This window comes from Mus musculus, chromosome 18, assembly GCF_000001635.26.
Source record: "Mus musculus strain C57BL/6J chromosome 18, GRCm38.p6 C57BL/6J".
Lineage (NCBI taxonomy): Eukaryota > Metazoa > Chordata > Mammalia > Rodentia > Muridae > Mus > Mus musculus.
Window position 1 is genome coordinate 62,194,093 of NC_000084.6, and position 22,528 is coordinate 62,216,620.

A 22,528-nucleotide genomic window follows, 5' to 3' on the forward strand; every position below is an offset into this window, starting at 1 on the left:
TGCTGTCATTGAGAATTAGCTTCGGCTAATCTCCTAATTAGGCTTAACATGATTGGGAAATTCAACTGAATTGAGTGCATTAAGTAATCGTGAGCCCCTGTATATTCTTTGGTTGGTGGTTCAGTCTCTGAGAGCCACAGCTTGGTTTCATGTAGATCCTAGGCAACTGGAGCAGGGGCTAACCCAAAAGCTGTTGCCTGTATGTGGGATCTGTTCTTCTAGCTGGGCTGCCTTGTCTGGCCTCAGTGGGAGAGGATGTGCCTAGCCTTGCAGAGGCGCCCACTCAGAGGAAAATGGGATGCGGGGGAGGTCTTGTAGAAGGGGGTGACTTGGAGGAGGGCAGTAAGTGGGATGTAAAGTGAATAAGTAAAATAATAATAATTATTATCAATAATAATAATAACCACAGTTTTTAAAAGGAAAAAAGGTCATTGTGAGCCTAAGGTATGAAACCAGGCCTATGTCTACAGCAGTGGGAAGTGAGGTTTTATGCAAAGCTTCCAAATCTAAATATGAGAAATGTCCATCACTCTCCATAGTCACTTACCTGCCACGGGCCTTCTTGAGTGTTTAGTGCCAGTGACATCTAATCCCACATGCTCTGTGCATCCTCATCCCTTGGGCCTTCTTTATCTTCTTTTCATTTTTCCCTAAAGGCTTAACTTCAGTAGATGATCCCGAGGACACAAGGTGCAATGTGGTGATCCCAATACTCTCATCTGACATCTAGTCTTTTACTTGGCTTTATCTTCTTTGTGGGCACTTCTTCTCTTTTGAAAATAGTTTTCTTCATGTTCACCCATTCAGTATCTCCCAAACTTTACAAAGGCAAGACTTTTGGCAATTACTTGATGCTCAGTGTCCCAGATCACACCTGACATATAGTAAATTACAGGATGAATGATGCCGTGGTTCAATATTGATAGACTTTGATGCATGTGGCCTAGTTTTTCCCCCTCACAAGTTTTAGTTAAGGAAATTAAGACCCATGCAAGCAAGAATGTTTGGTTCAGGTCCCAGAATTGGTTAGTGGCTAGGGCCAAATGGTACCCAATCCCCTTCATCCATCATAGACCTCTTTTTCCTGCATCAGGCCAGCTCTTAACTGTCCAATTCTATTATAGAAAAGTGGATTAGGAGGGGAGACTTCAGAAACCACAACACTGGATTTACCTGTGTCAACTGTAACCTTTGCATAAATTGCCTTACTTCTCTGAATAAGTTATATTCAGAGACTATATAACAAAATATAATAATAAATTATAAGTCTTGCTCAGTTATAAAATAGAGGCAAAACCCTGAAAAATAAAATATAAAGACAAATGTGACACCTATAAAAAAGAAGTAAACCCTACTTTGGTATCATTTCTGTGAGTCTGAAGTGAGACTGCTCAGCTAGGGTATTTGCTGTAGGGAACTCGTGCAAAGTCAACTCTCTCTAAATAGAAGATGTTGCTTTTTTTTTTTTTTTTTTCATGAGAACATCGGGCACTCTTCAGCTATTTCTTGGCTTCAAGAAGCATAGCTCATCTCTCATTTGAATTTTAAACGACAGATGAGAGAGAATACTAGAAGATAAGAGACTGTGTAGTAGGAGAAATGTAGGAGGGGAGACTCACGCATTCGAAGGCTAGATCCTCTTCCTCAGTAAGACCAAGTTTCTTCATCTGTACCATCGATAGAACTCACTCAATCGGCGCAATGTGTCTACCAATCAAAGTGGGGTGGGGATGTACTGGATGGCTCGCGCTTGGTAGAAAGGAGAGGTTAAAGGAAAATAATTTGTCAGCGCATCTCTTCCTTTCCTCCTTTAGCAGTAGCAGGCTGATAAGAAGTTCATTTCTTTTACAAATGAATGGCCACTGCAGATCTGCTACATGCCTGCCCCTCTGGGATAGCTTTGTCAACAAGAGTCTCTGTGTGTAGGTTGTATCGGCTTCATGCTTTAAATTTATTTTTATTTCATATGTTTGAGGGTGTGTGTGTGTGTGTGTGTGGGTGCCTAAGGAGGTAAGAAGAGGATGTTAAATGCACTAGAGTTAGAGGTGTAGATGACTATAAATTGCCCTATTTGAGTGCTGGGAGATGAACTGGGTTCTCTGGAAGATCAGCAAGCGCTCTTAACCACTGAGCAATCTCCTCCCCACTCCCCCCCACCCCCACCCCTGGACTGCGTCCTTGGTTCTTTCGAGTTTAAGTAGGTGTTCCTTGGATTTTCTTTAGAGGCTGTGTTCTTTCCAAAATCAAGGTGTGGGAAAAGTTAGCTGCTTCTGAAACTATCAGAGATGATCTACATGTGTCACCCTCCCAGCTTCTGCTGGCTTACTGGTAATCCCTTGGTGTTCCTTGGATCATGGTGTATAGCCCTGATCTCCTCCTTCATCACCAGGAAGCATTTGTCTTGTGTGCATGACTGCTTAATCTTCTCCTTTGTGTCAAGGTTAGAAAACTACTGGATATAAATGGCCTCATTCTAGCTTATCCCCTGTCAGGTTCTTATTTTTTAGGAAAGCTATTTTTTAAAGGCACAGGGGTTTAGAATGTCAATGTCTCCTTGGGGGAAGACACAATTCAACTCCTAAAAAAACAATCCTTAGAAACTTAAACAATAACCATGAAACTCCCCAACAAGAAATCTAAACACGAACTTTAGTCCAAGTGTCCCATAGAATGAGGCTATGTTAGATGCCCTGAGTAGTTCCTGAGTGTCACATGTCTAGGAGTAGTGCAGGATACTCCATCCATTTCCCATCACAGGCTCATATTAAGCTTGTGACCAGTCAGAAGACTCATTTTTTTCCATGCTAGTTGTCAATGTACTTAATCAATCCAATACTTGAACAGCTGATCTATTGACATTGTATGCCATACAGAATACTAAACAGACTATTCTTTGAGAAACTCAATTTTTTTTCTATGAGAACTGGAGTCATTTACAAATTATAGATTCATAAACGATTATTCATTCACCACTTCTTCATGCCTTTATGACCCAGTCATAGTAGGATTTACTGCAAGTGATCAGCCTCATTATTCTGAATCAAGAGTAGGCATCTTACCTATTAGTACTTATAGGTATCCGCTCCATCCCTGGTATCTCACTGGTATGGTCTCTTAGGCCCAGGCACTGACAGTTGAACAGATTGGTGATTAAGCTGAGGTAATCTGCCTGGGGCACAAAAATTAAGTTAAAATAGCCACAATGAGTGAAGTGTTAAAGTTTTAAATGCAGAAAAGATCCAAGAGTGTCCAGATAGGGATGGAATAAAACATGAGATTCTTAGAAATGTAAGGTTGAATCCATTCTCTTTAAAATTTGATCATTTTGATCATTGCACAATATTAATTTTAACCTTTGTTACATATATGTTGGCAGATAAATACTCAGCTACAACTCCAAGTTTTCAGATGATTGAAGACTCAGTTCACACTAGTTCTGGCTCCTCTGTGCATTTATTGGTAGAACAGAGAGGATAACATCTAGGCAGGACTCAGGATATCTGAGCTTTTCTTCATCCGAGTGACACCACTGTGCTTCTCTGCATTGCTGAATAAATTCTTCAACCTTCCAGCTTCTCCAGCTATGGAATCATTTGGATAGACCCCCATGACTTCAAGATACTAATTTATTACAAGATTCTGTGATGGTAATCACAGTTCTAGTTGGAAACCAGGGGGTATCCCTCCAGTTATGGGACATCTTCTGGTTGTGGGCAAGTAACTTCTGACCTTAGTTCTACTGCTATAACTGAGCAAAGCAGACTAGCTAACTGTGGTAGTTTGAATATGATTGACCCAGGGAGTGGCACTTTAGGAGGTGTGGTCTTGTTGGAGTAGCTGTGGCCTTGTTGGAGGAAGTGTGACACTTTGGGGGTGGACTTTGAGACCCTTCTCCTAGATGTCTGGAAGCTAGTCTTCTCCTAGAGGCCTTCAGATCAAGATGTAGAACTCTCAACTCCTCCCACACCATACCTGCCTGGACACTGTCATCCTCCCACCTTGATGATAATGAACTGAACCTCTGAACCTGTAAGCTATCCCCAAATAAATTTTGTCCTTTATAAGAGTTGCCTTGGTCATGGTGTCTCTTAGGAAACCCTACCTAAGACAGTAACATATAAATGCCACTCCCATTGGGTTGTTTTCATTCTTTCTTCTTCTCTTCTGCAACCAGAGCCATAGTGCAAGGGCACTTCTCTTTGGGGCAACTCAGTCTGTTCTATACAGGACAGAAAAGTGACCTTATGAATTTGTTTATTATGAACTCTAGCATACCAGTTAATTTAAATTGTTTTATAATAACTCAGAATATCCAAATTCTTGGCTTCATGGGTTATTATGCAACACAATTCTGTTTTCATCTCTGAATAAAGCTTAGTTTGTTTTAAGATGAAGTCTTTTCGATGGGGTTTCCTGGTATAGTTTTTATTTGATTTAATTTTTTTATGTAGAAAGAATACTGCAGCAAAAGTATTTCCAGGATGCTGCCAATTGTAGCCTCTTCTTGAGAGCTCTCAAGATTCTGTGAATTCTATGATGCTATGCTATGTTTACCTATGCTGAACAGAACATTTCCTGTAATGATTTAACTTTTCATTGTGCAACATTGATCCACACATCTTGAAACCAGCACCCACAGAAGGCATCTAGGGAAATACACACTTACAGGATTCCCAGATCCTGCCTACACCATCATGCATGTATTGAATCTCTCCAGGAATGGATGGCTTCCCCTTTTTAGAAGCTGAACTGTCTTCACTTTGCTTACATGAACACTTAACACCAGATAACCATGACCAGCTACAGATTCCACTTATTTCAGAAACCACAGTTTTGTGCAATAATTGCTTAGATGGTAGTCTTTCAGAAGCGTTACTTATATATGTCAGATCCCTTTAATGGCTTACTAAAGCATGAAGAATAAAATATACTCTGAGGGCTCAAAGTTCTGCTCTTTCAATTTTAACCCAGTCTCCTGTCTTTCTACTTCTGGTGTCTCTGGTCACATTGGCTTCTTGGCCCCTTGCAAGGACACCAAGCTTGTCTTGCTGTATGGCTTCTTCTCATAGCCTTGTCTTTTGGCATGCTTCCTCAGCTCACATTTCTGCATGGCTCAGTCTCTCTCCTTATTTAGGTCTCTCTTAGTGACTTTTTGACTTATCCAGAATCATTTTTAGGACTCTGGGAACCTTAAATGAATTTGGAAGGCAAAACAAAATGGATATATAAACAAGTAAGTAAAGACAAATAGAAAAGAAAGAGTTTTTATTAGGTGAGTTAACCAGTAAGTGAGATGTACTCAATTCTGACATACATTTCTGGGATGGCATGAGGCCATTGATAAAGACCTGAATGCCAGAGTATAGTTCTTGACTCAAAGTTGGACAGGCTCATCCTTGGAGCAGAGCTGCTGTGATCTGATGTAGCACTCTCATGAGATCAAGCGGGTTGGCAGGTGAAAGGAGGAGGATTCTGGAGATTCCTAGCCTGCCCACCTGAAGTCATAACTGCTCATGTGTGTTTACTCATCCTTGCTCCCATAGGTCACCCTCATTGGTTCATCAAGTTGGGTTTGAATGGATCCTTTCTTCTTCTGCTGGTGCTCCACCTGGAGTATGGAGTATTTTCTTATATTTTCCTTGGGGAAAGCAACACGGTAACTCTCTTCCCCAAATTTCATGTGCTAGAAAATCAAGCCCAGTGCATCATTGATGGAAGGTAGAACCGTTGGGGACTCTGCTCTCATGAATGGGTTAATTTCATTGTGGGAATAGGTTGATTATTCCTAGAGTTTGCTGCAAATTAAACTTCAGTGCTCATTCTGCTCTCTCTCACCCCATTTCTCCACTTTCATCACTCCCTGATTGTCTCGCTCCCTCTTTATCTTTGTACACCAGTGCAGATGAAATCTCCCATCAAATGTCAAGCCCTTGATCTTGGATTCTCCACACTCTAAAACTGTAAAACCTAAGTTTGTAGTCTGGACAAATTACCCAGTTTGTGTATGCTGTTATATCATACATATGCAAAACATGCTAAGACAGCAGGTCATTGAAATTCTTCAAGTCTTAATTTCTCCAACTGTAAAATAGGCATACTTATAGTTTATCCCACTTATAGTTGTTTTGAAGATTAAATTAAAAAAAATCCATGTGCAATGTTTGGCACAGATGTTGATGACTAGTTTTTACTCTTCAGTTCACTCCTTTGTCCTAAATTTACTGCTTAGCACATGATAAGGTTAAGTAAGTGTTCACCAATGTAGTTCTCCACCCAGACAAATTATGTTCCATTTGAAGGTGGATTCATCAGTCAATGCATATCTTCCTGGGTCCTTTTCTATGTGTAGCTTTCTACTTGATATTGTAAGGAGACACACATGTACTTGTGAGACATATACTTGAGATACTCATATCTTAGAGACAAAGCACACATTACAATAATGTAATCTGAAAAGTGGGTAGGCAATGGGAATTGACAACCTAGAATAAGAGACAGCTGGATAAACCACACATTGGCAGATAAGCACTGCCTTTTACACAGAAGAAGAACGGACTCTTCACAGATTGTAGCAAAGCTATGAAGGGCAAAGGCTGGGAAGGGAGCCGTGGGATGAAAGGGGGTGCAGGGATGGCAGCAAGATTTATGGGAAGGACGGATGATGCACAGAGGCAATATAGAAGAGTACATGGTCTGTGGTGGCTGTGACTGTCAGAGGCTCATCTCTGGTGTCGGAAGTCTCTGATATGGATTGCCAAGTGTGATATTGTCTGTAAATGGTAAGTTATCAAGAGGAGTTATGAAGGGTGTGGAAGAGGCCATAGGTGATACTGTGGGAAAGAAGAATCCATATGGGAATGAGTCCCTAGGGGAGTTGGGGGATGGGTAAGTAGAAGCCATGGCTTAAGAAAAGTGGTATTTTTGCAGAGATAAGAAGTGAGATGGGCGAAGTGGGACACATGATTGATAATGTACATATCCTGGTTATTCCTCCACATATCCCTGTCAAACATTATCTTCTCCCATACCCATGAGGTATTTTAAAGACTAGTGGCTACTTTGAAGCTAACATTAAAATGAAATTCTAAGCCCAGGGTTAGCCTGTTCATTAGAACAGAGCCTGGATTTAGATCCCACTCCTTAAATCCTTAAGCCTCCCCAGTGTCCAAGGGTGGAAAGGCTTCCATGTATACCGAGCTCATAACTTCTTTTGATAACTTACCTTTTGAGGCCAGGTCACCCTCTCCTGTGAGCTTACAGAGTGAGTCAGAGTCTTGGAAGAGAATTGAGCTGTGGAATCACAGAGAGGAGGGAGAAGGTCCTTCAAAGTGAGAGGGGGGATTTAAGGAAGGAAGTTTGTAAAATGCACTGTGGGAGAATGTGTTAGAGAGAGGAATGAGGACAGAAGGGGCCGTACTCAGGAAAGAAGGAACCGTACTCAGGAAAGCACGGGAGACCACACACAGACATGGAGAGAGTGCTAGATAAAGCCTAGAGCTATGCCACCAGGCTGGGTTCTCTTCAGCAGGCAGCACACCCAAATGACCTCACATAATATGTCTTAGAGCAGGCTGGACCCGCATGCAAAGGTCAGTTCACCTACTCAGGCACTTTGGAGCACCTGCTTCCGAGTAGCTGCAGGAGAGTGGTATATAATTTCTAACACAAGCTGTTCTACTTCACCCCACATGTGTTGAGGAAGGCCCTAGAAATACCATGTAACGGGGAAAGAATTTAAGGTAGTAGTTCTTAACTTGTGACTCAAGACCCCCTTTGGGGTTTTTGTACCAGATAGTCACATTACAACTCATAACCTTAGCCAAATTACAGTTATGAGCTGGCAATGAAATAATTTTATGATTGGGGTTCACCACAACATGAGGAACTGTATTAAAAGGATTGCAGCATTAGGAAGGTCAAGAATCACTGTTTTAAATGTTTATCACTATTAGTTTGAACAAAAGTATGCTCTAAAACCTTCTGTGAAGCTAAAAAGCTGTATGCACCATTTTAGGTTATATGTGTATAGATATGAACCAAGAAATGAGGTATATTAGTCCCAGTTCATTGGATCAGCCTTTCCATGGCCTTCTTAACGTCTCTAAAGATCTGGGTGAACTTACTTTTACTTTATGACAGCATAACTCTATGCAATATACTTATCCAAAGTTCCTTGAACTTAATTATCCATCCATTATCTATCTATCTATCTATCTATCTATCTCTCTCTCTCTCTCTCTCTCTCTATCTATCTATCTATCTATCTATCTATCTATCTAGTGTATGTGTATGGATGGTTGAAGGTTAGAAGACAGCTTTTTTGAGGTAAGTCTCTCCTTACATCATGCCAATTCTAGGAATCAAATGTATGTTGTCAAGTTGATGACAAACACCTCTTCCACTGAGTCATCATGTCTGACCACCTTCTCTCTCTCTCTCTCTCTCTCTCTCTCTCTCTCTCTCTCTCTCTCTCTCTCACACACACACACACACACACACACACACACACACACACACACAAACACACACACACACACCAACAACACTGGTCCTCTTTCACAGAACTGCAGTGTTGATGTGTAATAGTCTGACATGGTGTCTCCTAGGAGTGTCACCAACATAAAACCTCACCAACATGCCTGCCTAAATATGAGCTGAACAGCAACAGACTTGCCAATGTGGACAGGGAAAAACTAAAGGGTGTTGAGTAAGAGTGGGAAAAAAAACTCTCCTCAAGGAAGGAATATATATATTATATATGAACATATTATATATGTGTGTATATAATTTTTTGTATACACAAAAAAAAGTTAAAACAATATAGGTTGTCATACCTTAAACACATGGCATGCAGTGCGGTGTGAAGACTGTGAAGAAAATGTAAGGGGCAATGGAAACCGAGGTCACCTCCCCCAAGTCCTTCTCCAGTTACTTGTCATCCTGATGCTTTCTGCCTTGGACTATCAAATAGTCATTTTTATCCTTGGTTGTGGTGAGGATGATAAAGGATAGCTCATCTGACACTGGTCCTAGTTTACTATGTACTGAGTGTCAATCATTATGCATTTCTATCATGTAGTCTAGCACAGATCTACAAATCCATTGATTTTTTTTAATATATGATGGGTCTTTCTTGTGCTGGATTATTGGTAGATGTAATAAAACCGAAGTCTCTAGAAGCTTAGACTAGTGGTTTGAAAACAGGCTGAGTCACCCAGTTTGATTCCAAAGTGAGTCACTTGGTAGCCAGGGCTTTGCCTTAGTAAGCACCAGATCAGAGCTGGGGAAGAAGGGAGACCCCTTGGCAGAACTGGTACCAGCTGGGATAAATAATATGGTTTGTGCTTTCTGAGGGGACAGAACTATAGAGACCAACTGGTGTTCCACTGGACGAGTTATTTAAGTTTACGGTTTTTCCCAGTGTTTACATTTTTTGGGTCTCTTGTTTTTTTCTCCAAAAAAAAAATCTCTTAGAAATATAAGACACACTTGTATGATCTTGGCCAAGTCTCCTTTCTCTCTGGTCTTCATTTTATAATCATTTACTAAGTGATGGCACCAGGATAGTGTCTCTTAAATCCATTCTGATTTGATATTCGAACTTCAACCTCCAGGGCTGGAGTTTCAGGTATGATCTTTTGTGCCAAAGAGAAAGCAAACTCCATTCATTTCCTGGATTCTGACACATCATCCTGTAATTCCTGCCTGGCTCCCAGGGCACCTCATGCCAACTGGTGGTTTTCCATCCTGTTGATTCGATAGCTTTGCCGTGTCTCAGGCATAAAGAAACTGGTGCCGGTGATGGGGAGATTCAGCAATTTCCAATGTCCTGAGTGGCCCAAAGGCCATTGGCTTCTCCCAGCCTCCAGCTGATGACGGTTTAGGAGCCAGAGGGCTGGTCTTGATTTCAAACAAAACCGTTTGCCGCTTCATCATTTATGACTGGTTGTTGTGGTTACCAAACAAATGGACATACATGGCGTTTACTTTTCCTCTCTCTCCCGCTCTCTCCTGATTGTAACAGCAAGGTGGAGCCATTGTGGGATTAGCTTCGTGGTATGAGTCACTGGGTACAAAACATGTTTCCATTTGTCAGGGTTTTATTAGTAGTGTTATTGAGGTGTTTTGTCTATGGCCCGTGGATACTGGAGGCCTAAATTGACCCTTTCCTTTCCTATAGATGGGTTCCATGTCTTAAGGATGCCAAGGAAGTGACTACATACCCATTCTGTATTGGAATACATACTTATTGATATGGAGACCAGACTTCTACATACTTGACCAGTCTTCAGACTGATAGTGGTTGAAATTATTGGCTAAATTTCAGGCTGGGGCAGGCAAACAGAGAACTGGATTGGGAATGAGTTGAAGCCTAATTATCAACCATTATACAACCATTATAGACCTTGGACTTGAGCCTCTTTAGGAGAATATAGTGACTGGGGCAGAGGAGGAAAGCAAGGTTTACCTTGTTTTCCATTTTACAGAACCAGCAAATTGGAGAAGGCATCTGATGTGATATTCGGAGAAAGCGTTTGGGCTCCAGAGAAGATCCCTCTGGGAATGGAAAAAAGAAGTGCCTGTCGTGGTGTTTGGGAGCGTGAGACGATGAAGGGGTGTTCAGTGTTCTGTTTCTAGATCTTTACAGCTCTACCCAGCTCCACACATTTCATTGCTAGAAATCAAAAGATAATAAACTTTAAGTCTATAATCATTTCTTTTTTTTTTCAGTGAGAGCCAATAACCAGGACACGTCATTTTCAAACATAGTTCATTACTAACAATGAGCATCCTTGGGACAATTGTCACATGCACCACACACATTTGATATGTTTAAAAGTTTCATACGTTAACTATGAGGATACAAAGCAATCATAAAATTATAAAAGGCGTTTCCTGAAACTGCCAAAGAGGATGGACATGAGGTGGATAGACAATGTGTGCAGTTTTAGAAAAATACATATTCTGTATACATATTATTGTTATACTATACTCTGCAAAAAAAAAAAAACCAAGACTTTCATCTCTCTCCAGTCTCCCAGTGCTTTGCCCATATTTGGTGCATGTGTTTATACATGGCTAAGAAATACAGCCAGCCGTAAAGTGTAGGCAGTTCTTTGAGGAGTGAAGATGTTTGGATGCAGGGAGAGGGAGCTGCCTTGACAGAAAGAAATATGGGAGTGGTTGGAAAACACAAGCACCAATAAACCGACTACATTTTTGGGCCGCTAGGAAGCTGATCTAATAATCTTTAGCTAAATTATAGAAGTATGAGTAGTATAAAACCGCCCTATAGGCTAGCCTGGAAAGCCCACACTTGAGGAGTTGTACTCAGGTCTAAATATCATATTATTAAAGCATTGAGCTGTTCGGAACCATAGTGATGCAAGGTTAGAACATTTGGGAGCAGGCAAAGGTGCTGTAGGATAACATCTATAGCTCAGCTCAATCCCTTCCTCCCTAGATGAGATTCCTGCAGAGAGATATAGCTTGAGTCATCTGGAAAAAGCAGATGCTAGGTTGGAGGTTTGCTTAGAACACCCTTACAGGGGACAGCTCGCAGAGAAGGAGGCAACCAGGCAAGAGTGGGAAAAAGACACTGGGCTGCAGTGGTCTCCCCCACAGCCTTAACCCATTCCCTGAAGCACAGCTATGAAACAGTGGCCATTCCCAGTTAGTCTGCTTTATCTCTCCTGAGAATAAGGAGGCTTCTTGATTCCGGTTGACACAAGAAAGCATAACAAGTTAGTTTGACTTCATGGCTAAGATCCCTGTCATTTCATAATCCTTACGTTTCTATGAAGATGACACTCCTGCAACTGGAAGCATTCCAGCAAAGGCCAGATGTTGCCCTCTTTCTAGTTCTCTATGGAAAGATTTTCCATATTTGGATTTCATCAGAATTACAGGGGGAAGTTTCAACGGATGCTAATTGCTGAGCTGCGTTGTCAGACACTGATTTGGTAGGTAGGTCAGATGTGAGGCCTCAGACCATTCTGACTTCCCTATGTGGCCATGCTCCGACACACCAGTATTGAATCAGATATTTCAGCAGGGTTCCTGGGATTAATTATTTGTGTGTTTGGCGTTCCAGGACAGAGTGTGGGAGGAGAGACAAAGAAACTGCACCGGCATGTTCAACATGTCACCTCATTATCCGAGAAATGGAATCCCGAGCCACCCAGTGGAACAGAATTAAAATCCACTAGACTTGATTTCTGTATGCCCTTCCAATTATAAAGACTCATTAATAACATGGATTTTCCAGGGGAAATAAAGCGTCACTGTTGCCCACTGCTGTTGGCATTTGATGAAAAGATGTTTATTGAGTATGTCTCCCTCCACCCCTTCAGAGTTTAATTGTTTGAGGATTTCATACATACCCGTAATGTGTTTTGATCAATACCACTCCCCCATCCCCTCCCCCACCTAACCCAATACTTTGCCTCCCAACTTTATGTGTTTGCTTTAAAAGTCTGCTGTGTTTGCTTGGTGCTGTCTATATGTCTGACTTTGTCTTTTATTTATAAATGTTTCCTCCGCCCCGCATAAAGGGACATCTGTAGACTCAAGGGTAAGAACAAAACCATATGTGAGTTCCTTTGGAAATTTTTGCAGTCAGGACATGTCTTCTATGATCCAGCAGAAGTGATTATTTTGGGAGCAACAAAAGATACTCTTTTTTAAAAAGTACAAATTTATGTAACACTGCCAGAGAAACTAAAATAGATTTTAAATCTATTGACTCTTGTTCATAATTTCTGGCTGCCATTCTCAATGTGAGGAAATTTGATTTAGTTATAGTATTGAATTTATTTTTCCTGAGCATTATTTTATAGTCATATCTTTATGTATCTCTTTGGTCTCTGAAGTTCTGACATTTGAGGCTATCTATTGCACAGTTTTAATGTCTATGGCTGACTTTATTTCTCTGATTTGGGGGATTTCCTTCCATCTTGCCACCATTACAGATGATATTGTCCTGTATCATTTGATGTCTGCCCTCTCTCACAGGTGCCTTTCCCCACCCAGAAATCTCAGCTCCTAAAGGAGTTCCTTTCCCCCACATGCCCTAGAATTCGATCCAATAGCTTCCTCATCTGGCTGGGCCAGAGCAGAGGAACCTCTGGTCACAATTACTAAGTGAGGGTTCTAACTGTATCACGCAAAGTGTTCCAGGGAAATATAATGCATTGTCATAGCACCAGTGACCATGACCATGTGTGTTCTTGAATTCAAGGGCATCATCTTATCCACACCGATCTAATATGCTTTGTAAGAGTGTCTCTGTGATTGCAAGCATTCCAAAGTCATTTGCCCATCGATTAAGTGATTTCAAGAAGTCTTTTTTTTAAAGAGTGGGCATCAAATCATTTAACATCCAAATCTTTTGAATGTTAAAGAAGAATTTCTCCTAGTTTTTCAGAAATTGAAATATAATAATTGAATACATTTCTGGAAGACAGGCAAGTCTCACTTCTACTTTCATTCCCAATACAGTTCTGTTTCTGTCAAAGATGGATACAGAATTGCATTAAAAGTATTTTTCAAGGTTTCTATTTTTGTTTATTGTTAGTGGTGTGAAACATTAGGACAAGCTCTGTGTCAGAGAATAATTCTTTTACCATACGGATAATTCGATTTCTTAGATTCCAATTAAATTAGTCCATAATCCAATGAATCACAGCATTTAATAACTATTAATTATTGACATGTGCCACTTCACAGGGATACAATTTACTTTTCTCATATTCATTGCCCCTAAGAATTTTCTCATTTGAAAGCAACATTTGATGAAATTTTGAAAAACCACTAGCTGCAGTAGTAATGAGAATAATTATTTTAATTTTCTCCAGTTTCATCCTTGGTCCATTAGTCAGTTTGCACCTACCCATTGTTTTCTGGGTCAATTTTGGTCATTTAACGTTTTGTAGAGTTCATTCATGTCACTGAACATTCAAGCATAACATTTTGAGCAATAACATGCCTTTTTGAAGTAATAAACTATATGTTGTCATGATGAATTTCAGCACACAATAAAAAAAGCTGCTACTCCACTTCTGCTTCATTTCCCAGAGGGAAGCAGTTCCAACTCGTCCACTTTGTCCTTTCTTTATAAGCTGTGCAATTGTCACTCTGTAATCTCTCTATATTTTGCTCCCCTCCCCTCCCCTCCCCTCCCCTGCCCTCCTCTCAGAAATCCCCAATTCTAGGGTAAAGATTTCTATCTTTTCTCCTTCTATACACGATGTTGGAACAGTGCATCCAACTTTGTCTTCTCCTTTCTCTGCATCCTTGTTGGCTTATAACTAGAAAAGTTGTTTTCTGTCTAGTTAGTGAGTCCCAGGGAGGAAAAGAGATAAATCATATTCATAGCTGCCCATGTATAACTGATCATTTCAAATAACTTAAAAAATTCTAAGAGTGAATCTGAAATCAGTCAAATATATCAAAGACTGATGACAAACAATATTCTCAGTGTCCAATGCTCAAAAGGTACAAAATGTTTTGGAGCAAAAGTATTCCCTCTTAGCATGGCCTCTGGCCAGTGAGTTCTCTGCAACCAATGTCAACACTTTCTTGGCAGCTTCCTGTCATATATTATGCAAATTCTTGTGATATTAGTTTTTCACTTCATGTACAAGACTCTATGCTGATTTTTTTAACTCATATTTAACAGTTATAAATTTCATATCCTTATGTGAAAAATTCCTCCTTTTATATAGTTAGCTAGTTAGTTAGTTAGTTAGTTAGTTACCTAGCTAGCTAGTTTCGTGTGGTGATGCAAACACTTCATACATATCAGATAGGCAAGCATTCTAACACTAGGCTATGCCTCTAACCCCTGACAGTTTGGGACAGGCTTTCATTGGGTAACTCAGGGTATGCTTTCAATCTCTATTTAACGCAGGCTAGCCTCTAACTCTTGTCAACTGTTTCCAAGTACCAAGATTGCAGAGCCTCTAAAAGAAACCAGCTGTGCTGACAACCTTGGCTTTGGTTTTCTAGCTGCTGCACTGTGACAGGATAAATGTTCATTAGTGTAGATCACTTGATTTGTAGTAATTTGTTATGATAGTCTTAGGAAGCTATAGGCCCTAATTTGAACATAGAACGAGATAGTAATGAAAGTGGAATTTGAAGAAATGATGTTAAATCTATAGTCATGAATAAGATCAACTATTCAACAAATGTTTACATGCTAAACATTTGAATTACTTTTGTGTACTTATAAAAGTGATGAATCATATATATAATCATTAGATCTTCATACAATTTAGATCCAGAAGATTGGTTATGGGTACTGGAAAGGATCATGAAGCAGAGAAAACCATAAACTAGTTATTATATTAACATGCCATTGCGGTATTCAGAACAAATACATTCTCCACAGGTTGTTGTATTTTATCATCGTTTTCTTCTTAAAACAAAAACAAACAAACAAACAAAAACTATTAGATGATGGTGAACCAGGTGCAGAGACACAATGGGGAGCAACAAAGGAAGAGTCTCTTTCCTTTGTGGCTTCTAGTGTTGACTAAAGCCATTATAAAAAAATTGTTACTCTATTCTACCTACACCAAGTAGAATGCAGGGCAGCCTGAATGGGAACTTTGGAAGACACATCTAACCTAGTTTTCATGGTGTGGTGGTTTGAATAGGAACGGTCCCCATAGGCTCACATATTTTCCTGCTTGGTCATCAAGGAGTGCTATTAAGAGACTTGGCCTTGTTGGAGTAGGTGTGTGTCAGAGGAGTAGGCTTTGTTAAAGGAAGTGCATCATGAGAGTGGACTTTGAGATTCAAAAGCCCAAGCCAGTTCCAGTGTCTCTTTCTCCCTGATGCCTATGGATCCAGATGTAGAACTCTTAGCTACTTCTCCTGCCCTGTGTCTGCCTGCACGCCTCCATACTTCCTGCCATGATGGTTATGAACTAAACCTCTGAAACTGTAAGCCAGCCCCATTAAACTCTTTCTTTTATAAGAATTGCCTTGGCCATGGTGTCTCTTCACAGCAATAGCATGCTGACCAAGACATGCAGAGAATTGAATGTAATAGCAGATCACAAGAGCATAGCATATCTTAAGCTTATGTGCCAACTGACAATAAGTTTGTGTGCAAACTGACAATATTTTTTTCATTCTATATCTGAGAAATTTGAATTGCAGAAGAGTTTGAAAGCTGCCATGGTTTGCTAGAAATACCAGGAGTATGCTTTTAATCTCGATTCTCGTTCAGTGTTCTCTTCTAAACTAACCTGCTACCACACAGAGTTGCACGTATTTGTATCTATAGCTCTACTGTGTATACATGATTAGCCCTACTGTGTATACAAGATACATAAGTTACCAAAAAGCAAATTTCACAAAACAGCAGCCCATCAACCTTTTGGATCCCACTCATATGTGAAGAGCACAGTTAAAATTTCAGCTGCTTACCTATATTGCTTTAACGACTACTAGATTCTTCTCTCTTTTTGGACAACAGGTGTTTTGTGCATGAGTAATTCAGGGATGGCCACCCTGTTCTAAATTCCCAGGCCATAGGAAAGACTTCATGGATTCTCTCACCTTCACTGGGACGTTCTGTGTCACAGACTTTCCAGGAGGGCTTGAGTGGATATTCATGGTAAGAAAGTTATATTTAACAGCTGACCTCTCAACCCTGGGGACTCTGGTGGCTCAGCTGCCAAAATGTCAGCTGAGATGCTCTTCTGTGTGTCACAGAGGCTTCTTTATGCTCAGAAGAGACTTCTGATTTTGCTGAGACTTGGCAGCCACTCCTCTAAGCTGGAGCCACTCGGGGAAAATCTGTGTTTGTGTGCACAGGCAGCGCACTTTCTTCAACATGAGGTTCTGCTGCAAGCTGTGTAGAACAAGCCATCACAGTAGGCTCAATTTTCTCAACTTTGTTCTTGGTTCTTCACAGTAACTACAGACTCCACATCAAAGCAGTAGGACCCAGAGATGATTGAGAAGCAAAAGTTCAGCTGTCAGTCACCAGGAACATCCAAACTAGTACATTACGCTCTCTCCCAAAGCAGGAAAACAGTCACAAATGCATTACATTCATTGATTTTTCAAAGAACATCATATGCTATAAATAGCACATACAGGACTAAAAACACGCCACTACACTCCTATTGAATGGTGCTTGCTTTGCTCATTATGGAAGAGGAAAAAGCAAACAAATTTTGAGAGCCAGTTGTAAATGCTGACCTCAACACTGATTATTTAAGAAAAAGTGGTATACTAGCTTGCCAAACTTCATCCCCGTCTTTGTAAGACAAAAGTCATGTATTTACAGAGGACTCAAAAGGACAGGGACCCTGAAACACCTGCAACTATACCTTAGCTTTGAAGACAGTCAACAAGTACGAATTCACCTCTGCGTTTTCTTTTAATTTTTCAAAGGCAAAAGTACTGGGAGATAGCTTGGGTGGCTTGTGTCTCTGTGGAACTGCTTTGATTGTTTTGATTCGTGGGGATACATTTTTTGAATTATTAAGCCAGTTGCTTTTCTTCTAAGTAAATACCTAATAGTTCCTGGTGTTTTTATACCCCTAGTTTAAGAGTGCTCAGAGCAGCATTACTGGCCTCCAGGAAAACATTGTGAAGGAGAGAAAGATTTCTCAGATTTGGGGTTTCATGTAAGAAAGCCAAACCAGGAGAACCACAGTGGCCTGAGTCAATAAAGGATGAGGATAGGAAAGAAAGAGTTCTCGCAAGGTGGGGGCTCGGCTATGGTAAACCTGGAATGGACGTGGGGTCCCCAGCTTGGGGCCACTGTAAACCTGGAATCAACGTGGGGTCAGATGGAAGCATGGAAGCTCAGTGAGACTGAAAAGTACAAGGCAGCCAGGGGGAGGTTCTACACACAATACCTGGTAAAGCCCAAGGTAATGGTGCCAACATGGCAGGAAGGTGGAAGAGAAGTTATGCTTGAAGAGATGGAAGGGAGTGCTGGAATGAGTATGGGGGACCTTGACTACTTTAGTATGTTGAGCATCCCCAAGGTCCAGACAGAGATGGGATTGAATAGAAATGCTTTGGCCTAGAGCGACTGTAGCCAGGGTTGAGTAGATCCTAGATGGTAGCCACTTTGTGGTCAAAGTCCAGAGTGGGAAGACAGAGGTGGTAGGTGGCCTTTAAACACAGATTATTAAGAGGGTAGAGGTGGGCAGAGAAAGGATCAAATGTGGCTGATATAGGTAGAGATGCTCAGAGTCTAGGACCGTGTCAAGGAGGTTCTAACGCGCAGTCCATGGACTGGCATACCTAACTCCCTAATCCAATGTCATTGGTCATGTTTCCTTCTGCCCCAGCTTCCATGGAAGGTATGCCCTGAGCAGGACAGCAGAGTCCTCATGTGGCACTTAGATTATGCGTGTCTCAAGGTTATGCCTCAGAAGGGGAGGGGAGCTGAAATGATAAACCCCAATTAACTAGATATCAGAAAGTACTATTCTTTTAGAGTGATAAAGAGCTTTCCCTCTCTGCCTATGTGATTGGATGGGTATAAATTTACACATGCTCCAAATGTAAGCCTTTACCTCCTAAGCTTTTCCATAGAAAGGGTCTTGTAATCTTTGGTATAGCATGTCTTGCCAGGTCTCATGAGACTCTTCCTGGTTGCCTATCTGCCTTACTAACATGAAGGAACCTAAGGCCAGTGTTCAATGCTGTTGGCTTTCCACATCTTAGCTAGCACTTGGCACATGACAAATGCTCAATAAATATTTATAGGATTATCTAATGGCTGTGCCTTTTTAAAAATAGCTGGCAAGAATCTTTTGCATAAACAAACCATACACAACTACATCTATGAACAAATACATAAAAGAGAAAAGACAGGGTACACATTGAACCAGAGGCCCATATTAGGACGGCTGAGTTGAACGGGGCAAATTGACCATTTTGTTTGAGAAGTCCACTGATTCCTAGAAATCAGCTTGGCAAAGTTCCTAGAAATCATAGCGCTCTTTATAGAACAGGATCGCATAGCGCTGTGTTAAATTTAATATGATGATCACAAACTCTATGCTAAATTAGATGCTAAGCTATACTCTACTGTCCATCAGAATTGTAGGAGCAAACAGTACAATGCAACTTACTCTTAAAATTTAGGATGTTTTGCTTATTAAATATGTGCTTCCCAAGATACAGTAAGCATGCTAGTGGTAATGATGTTGACAATCTGAGGATGCACAGACGAATACCAGTTAATGAGTATACGCATGCTATCACCAAATGTAGCGCTTTGGGCAAATCGAGATAGGCATCAGACAGCCAGGTGTGAATGAAGCAACAGTGCAGGCAGAGCCCGGTTACAGCAAGAAGTGGAGGCGGTTTCGGGATCACCGAGGCTAGAGATGTAGGGACATTAGGTGGATCATTTTCAAGTTTGGTGTGGCAAAACACCAACTCAAGAAGGAACTGTGTAAAAGCTCACTGATGTACTCAGGGCAGCTGTCCTTTTTGTGGATTTATGCCATTGGGGTTTAGCTAATGTCACAGATGGGAAAACAGAAAGAGTGTTTTCCTTAAAAAATATTTTCACACACACACACACACACACACACACACACACACACACACACACACGGGAGAGGGGAGGAGGGAAGGGAGAAAGATTGTAACAGCACGAACTTCCAGCTGCTTTGTAGTCTGGCTCCAGAGTCCAACCCTCGGTGTGTGCAGTGCCCATGGGGCTCAGATAGTCAGACTGTCCATGTCTACAGTGCCTGTTGGGGCTCAGACAGAGCTATTTTGTAGATCACAAGGACACAGAAATGGCTTTTTACTTTCTGTCATCAACAATGAGACAAATGTATTAAGCAAACTAGACTAGTTCTAGAACGACAAATATCACATGGTTCTTTCAGTTGTGCTTCCTAGGTTTTATATAGCTACACAAGTTCATGAATGTATGTAAGAGGAAGGCAGACTGAAAGTGTCTGAGGGGAGAAGAGGACTAACGGGGTGTGCGAGAGCAGGTAGGGCAGAGGTCTATGGGATCGCAATATGTTCAATGTACAATGTGTACTGGTACAAAAAATTTTAAAAATAAATAAAATTTAAAAAGAAAAAGTGTAATGCCTTGGCACTTTGGCTCTCCTTCTAGTCTCATTTCTTTATTTTTGTTTTTGTTATTTTAAGACAGATTCTCACTCCATAGTCCAGGCTAGCTTAGAACTTACTCTTGTAGCCCAGGTTAGTCTCAGAGTCACGGGCAAACTTCCTGACTCCACTCCTCCGGGTCTGTGATTACAGACATGAGTCACCATGTCTGGGTACTTTGTTTGATTCTAGACTTTTGTCTGTGCCAATGAGCTGAGGATTTCTGTGGACAAGGAAGTTTTCTTTGACGGTAGCTCGCTCCCATTGCATCACACAATTGGGAGAGTTCTAGTCTTACTACTTAGGGGAAGAGCTTCCAGGCCTTCCTGATAAGAATTGATATACATATGGCAAACTTCCAAAGGCTTTTAAGAACAAGGCATTATTCCATAATGTGATCTGCTTAGGTTTTAGTTTGACTTACTTGGTCTGGAGTCCTGGTTATCTCATTTGCTCATAGTGATAGGGGGCCAGTGGTCCATTTATCTTGTTAAAAGTTAGATTTAAACCAGACTGAAGTGGGCTGCACTCAGGCCCAGAGTAGCTGCTCCGATGAGGGTGTTGTATCAGACAATCTTAACGATGATGATGTTTGATTATATGGAGAAATGTGGACAATATCAAGGAACCCACTCACTACCCTATACATGACCTGATAGGAGTGAGCTCACATGATGGGCACTGAAGCACTCCAGATCACCATGTGTGCCCCTGCGATGGTAGACCTGGAGGGGCAGACAGACCCTTGGCTTACCTCCACAAAGAAATACAAGGCCTGAAATATCCCAGTCTCCATTCACTGCCATGTGCCAGCGGGGAGCTCTGAGGACTCGGGTGGTGAATGAGCTCAACCTGGACTGAGCAGGGGCTGTCCTCACTTAGCCTGGGTCTCATTTCTATGCTTACATAATACATGTAAATAATTAAACTTCACCCTTTCAACCCCACTCCTCACCAAGTGAGATTCATTTTCCATAAAAGGGTCATGCAAATAAAACTTGCCCCATACTGAGAAGTACACACAGCAAAATAGACAAGGCTCCTGGTCTAATGGCTAGAGAGGTAGTCATACTGTGTGGTCCTTACTAGCCTGGCCAGGAACCTTAGCTTCCAAGTGCTGAGACTAAAGGTGTATGACACCAGCCCTGTGATTGTTTGTTTGTTCGTTTGTTTGATGCTATTATTTTATGAACTGGTCAATGTCTATATGCATACAGGTGATTTCAAACATTTGCCCCTGTTTTTAGAAATAGCACAGAAAGGCTTTTCTTTCTTGTACATGAGATGTTTTTAAGGTGGGGGAGTAGAGGTCCCAAATGCACTCGGGTGCATGAGGAACCCTTGAGAGAGCGCCAGAAGGAAGGCAGTGTGGGACCCTGGCTGAGTGCCATTCAATCAGAGCCTTAATCTGGAAACCACCCTGTAATTTGGAAATGGAGCTGGACGCCAAGGTGGGAAAGGGTGGGGTAGCTTGGGGCTTTTGGTGTCCCTAACCACTTGAACTCCCTTCCCCCCGCTGTGAGTGCATGGGCAAGGTCAACAATGAAGCAGGCACCCACCCCACCTTCTCTGTCCTATCTTCTCCATCTCCAAGAAATACAAACCAAATGGAAGGAAGGAAAACACACAATGGGCGAAATGTTAAGGAACATTTGCCTTTCGGAGTCCCTGGCAGCAAGTGGGTTTTTTTTTTTTTCCTATGAGGAGCACAAATCATGTGGACATTTGACATGTCACAAGATCTCAAGTTTTCACCAAAGCTTCCATACGACTCGAATGGGCCTCATTCACCTGCCTGGTTTGTAGAAAATGGAGTCCACAGAAGAGATGGAAACAAGCAAATGATGAGAGTGGGGAGGGAGCTAGGGGGAGGGGCAGCAAAGAAAAATCTTCGAAGGGCTGAGCAGTGTGGCCAAAGCCTGTACTGTTCACTTCTGTGTGGTCTGTAGGGAAAACCATGTCACAGTCAGATGAGCTTCTCTAGAACCAAGAGTCAGACAGATAGGTGAGGAGACAGATATCTAGTACTTAGAATGCACTGTCTTACATAATTGTGGATGGGGGGAAGTCCTATAATTTGCTGTCAACATCTTGCTGCTACACAGGCAAGATGGTGCTGTTGAAAGATCCATGAGTCAGTGGGTTCTAATTTTGATCTGAAGTCTTAAGAGTCGGGAGCATCCTTTTTCCTTCCAGACTACCACGAGGTGAAAGGGGAGGCTGAGAGCCCAGTGCATCATCCATCAGGCAGCATGACCTCAGGCTCTCTCAACTCTTTGTCTTACTAAGGTCTTCCTTGGGGGGTCTGTATTGACCTGGAGAGAATAATCTACTTTATGCCACACCCTGATCCAAATGACATCTCTCCCAAAGCATCTACACAGACACCTGGGAAGTGATGGTTAAC

The 22,528-nt window shown here is 41.4% G+C and overlaps 1 protein-coding gene and 1 long non-coding RNA gene across 5 annotated transcripts in view; one reads left to right on the forward strand and one right to left on the reverse strand.

Annotated features, from left to right (window-relative positions):
- Gm9949 (predicted gene 9949) overlaps positions 1-12,298 on the forward strand; it is a 26,430-nt gene extending 14,132 nt beyond the window's left edge. For 2 of the 4 annotated variants that reach the window (XR_003952509.1, XR_003952511.1), the window contains exon 4: positions 10,488-12,298. The gene's annotated coding sequence lies outside the window, so the exon portion shown is untranslated. Of the gene's footprint in view, positions 1-5,543; positions 5,657-10,487 lie in introns of all 4 variants that reach the window. The other 2 variants (XR_003952512.1, XR_003952513.1) reach the window with 2 other exon arrangements.
- Gm36124 overlaps positions 1-17,077 on the reverse strand; it is an 18,559-nt gene extending 1,482 nt beyond the window's left edge. Inside the window, exons 1-4 of the long non-coding RNA XR_386275.3 lie at positions 16,441-17,077; positions 3,060-3,169; positions 1,620-1,749; positions 548-874 (exon numbers count right to left, since the gene is read on the reverse strand). This is a non-coding gene — a long non-coding RNA (predicted gene, 36124). The remainder of the gene's footprint in view (positions 1-547; positions 875-1,619; positions 1,750-3,059; positions 3,170-16,440) is intronic.
- Between the last annotated feature and the right edge of the window lie 5,451 nt (positions 17,078-22,528).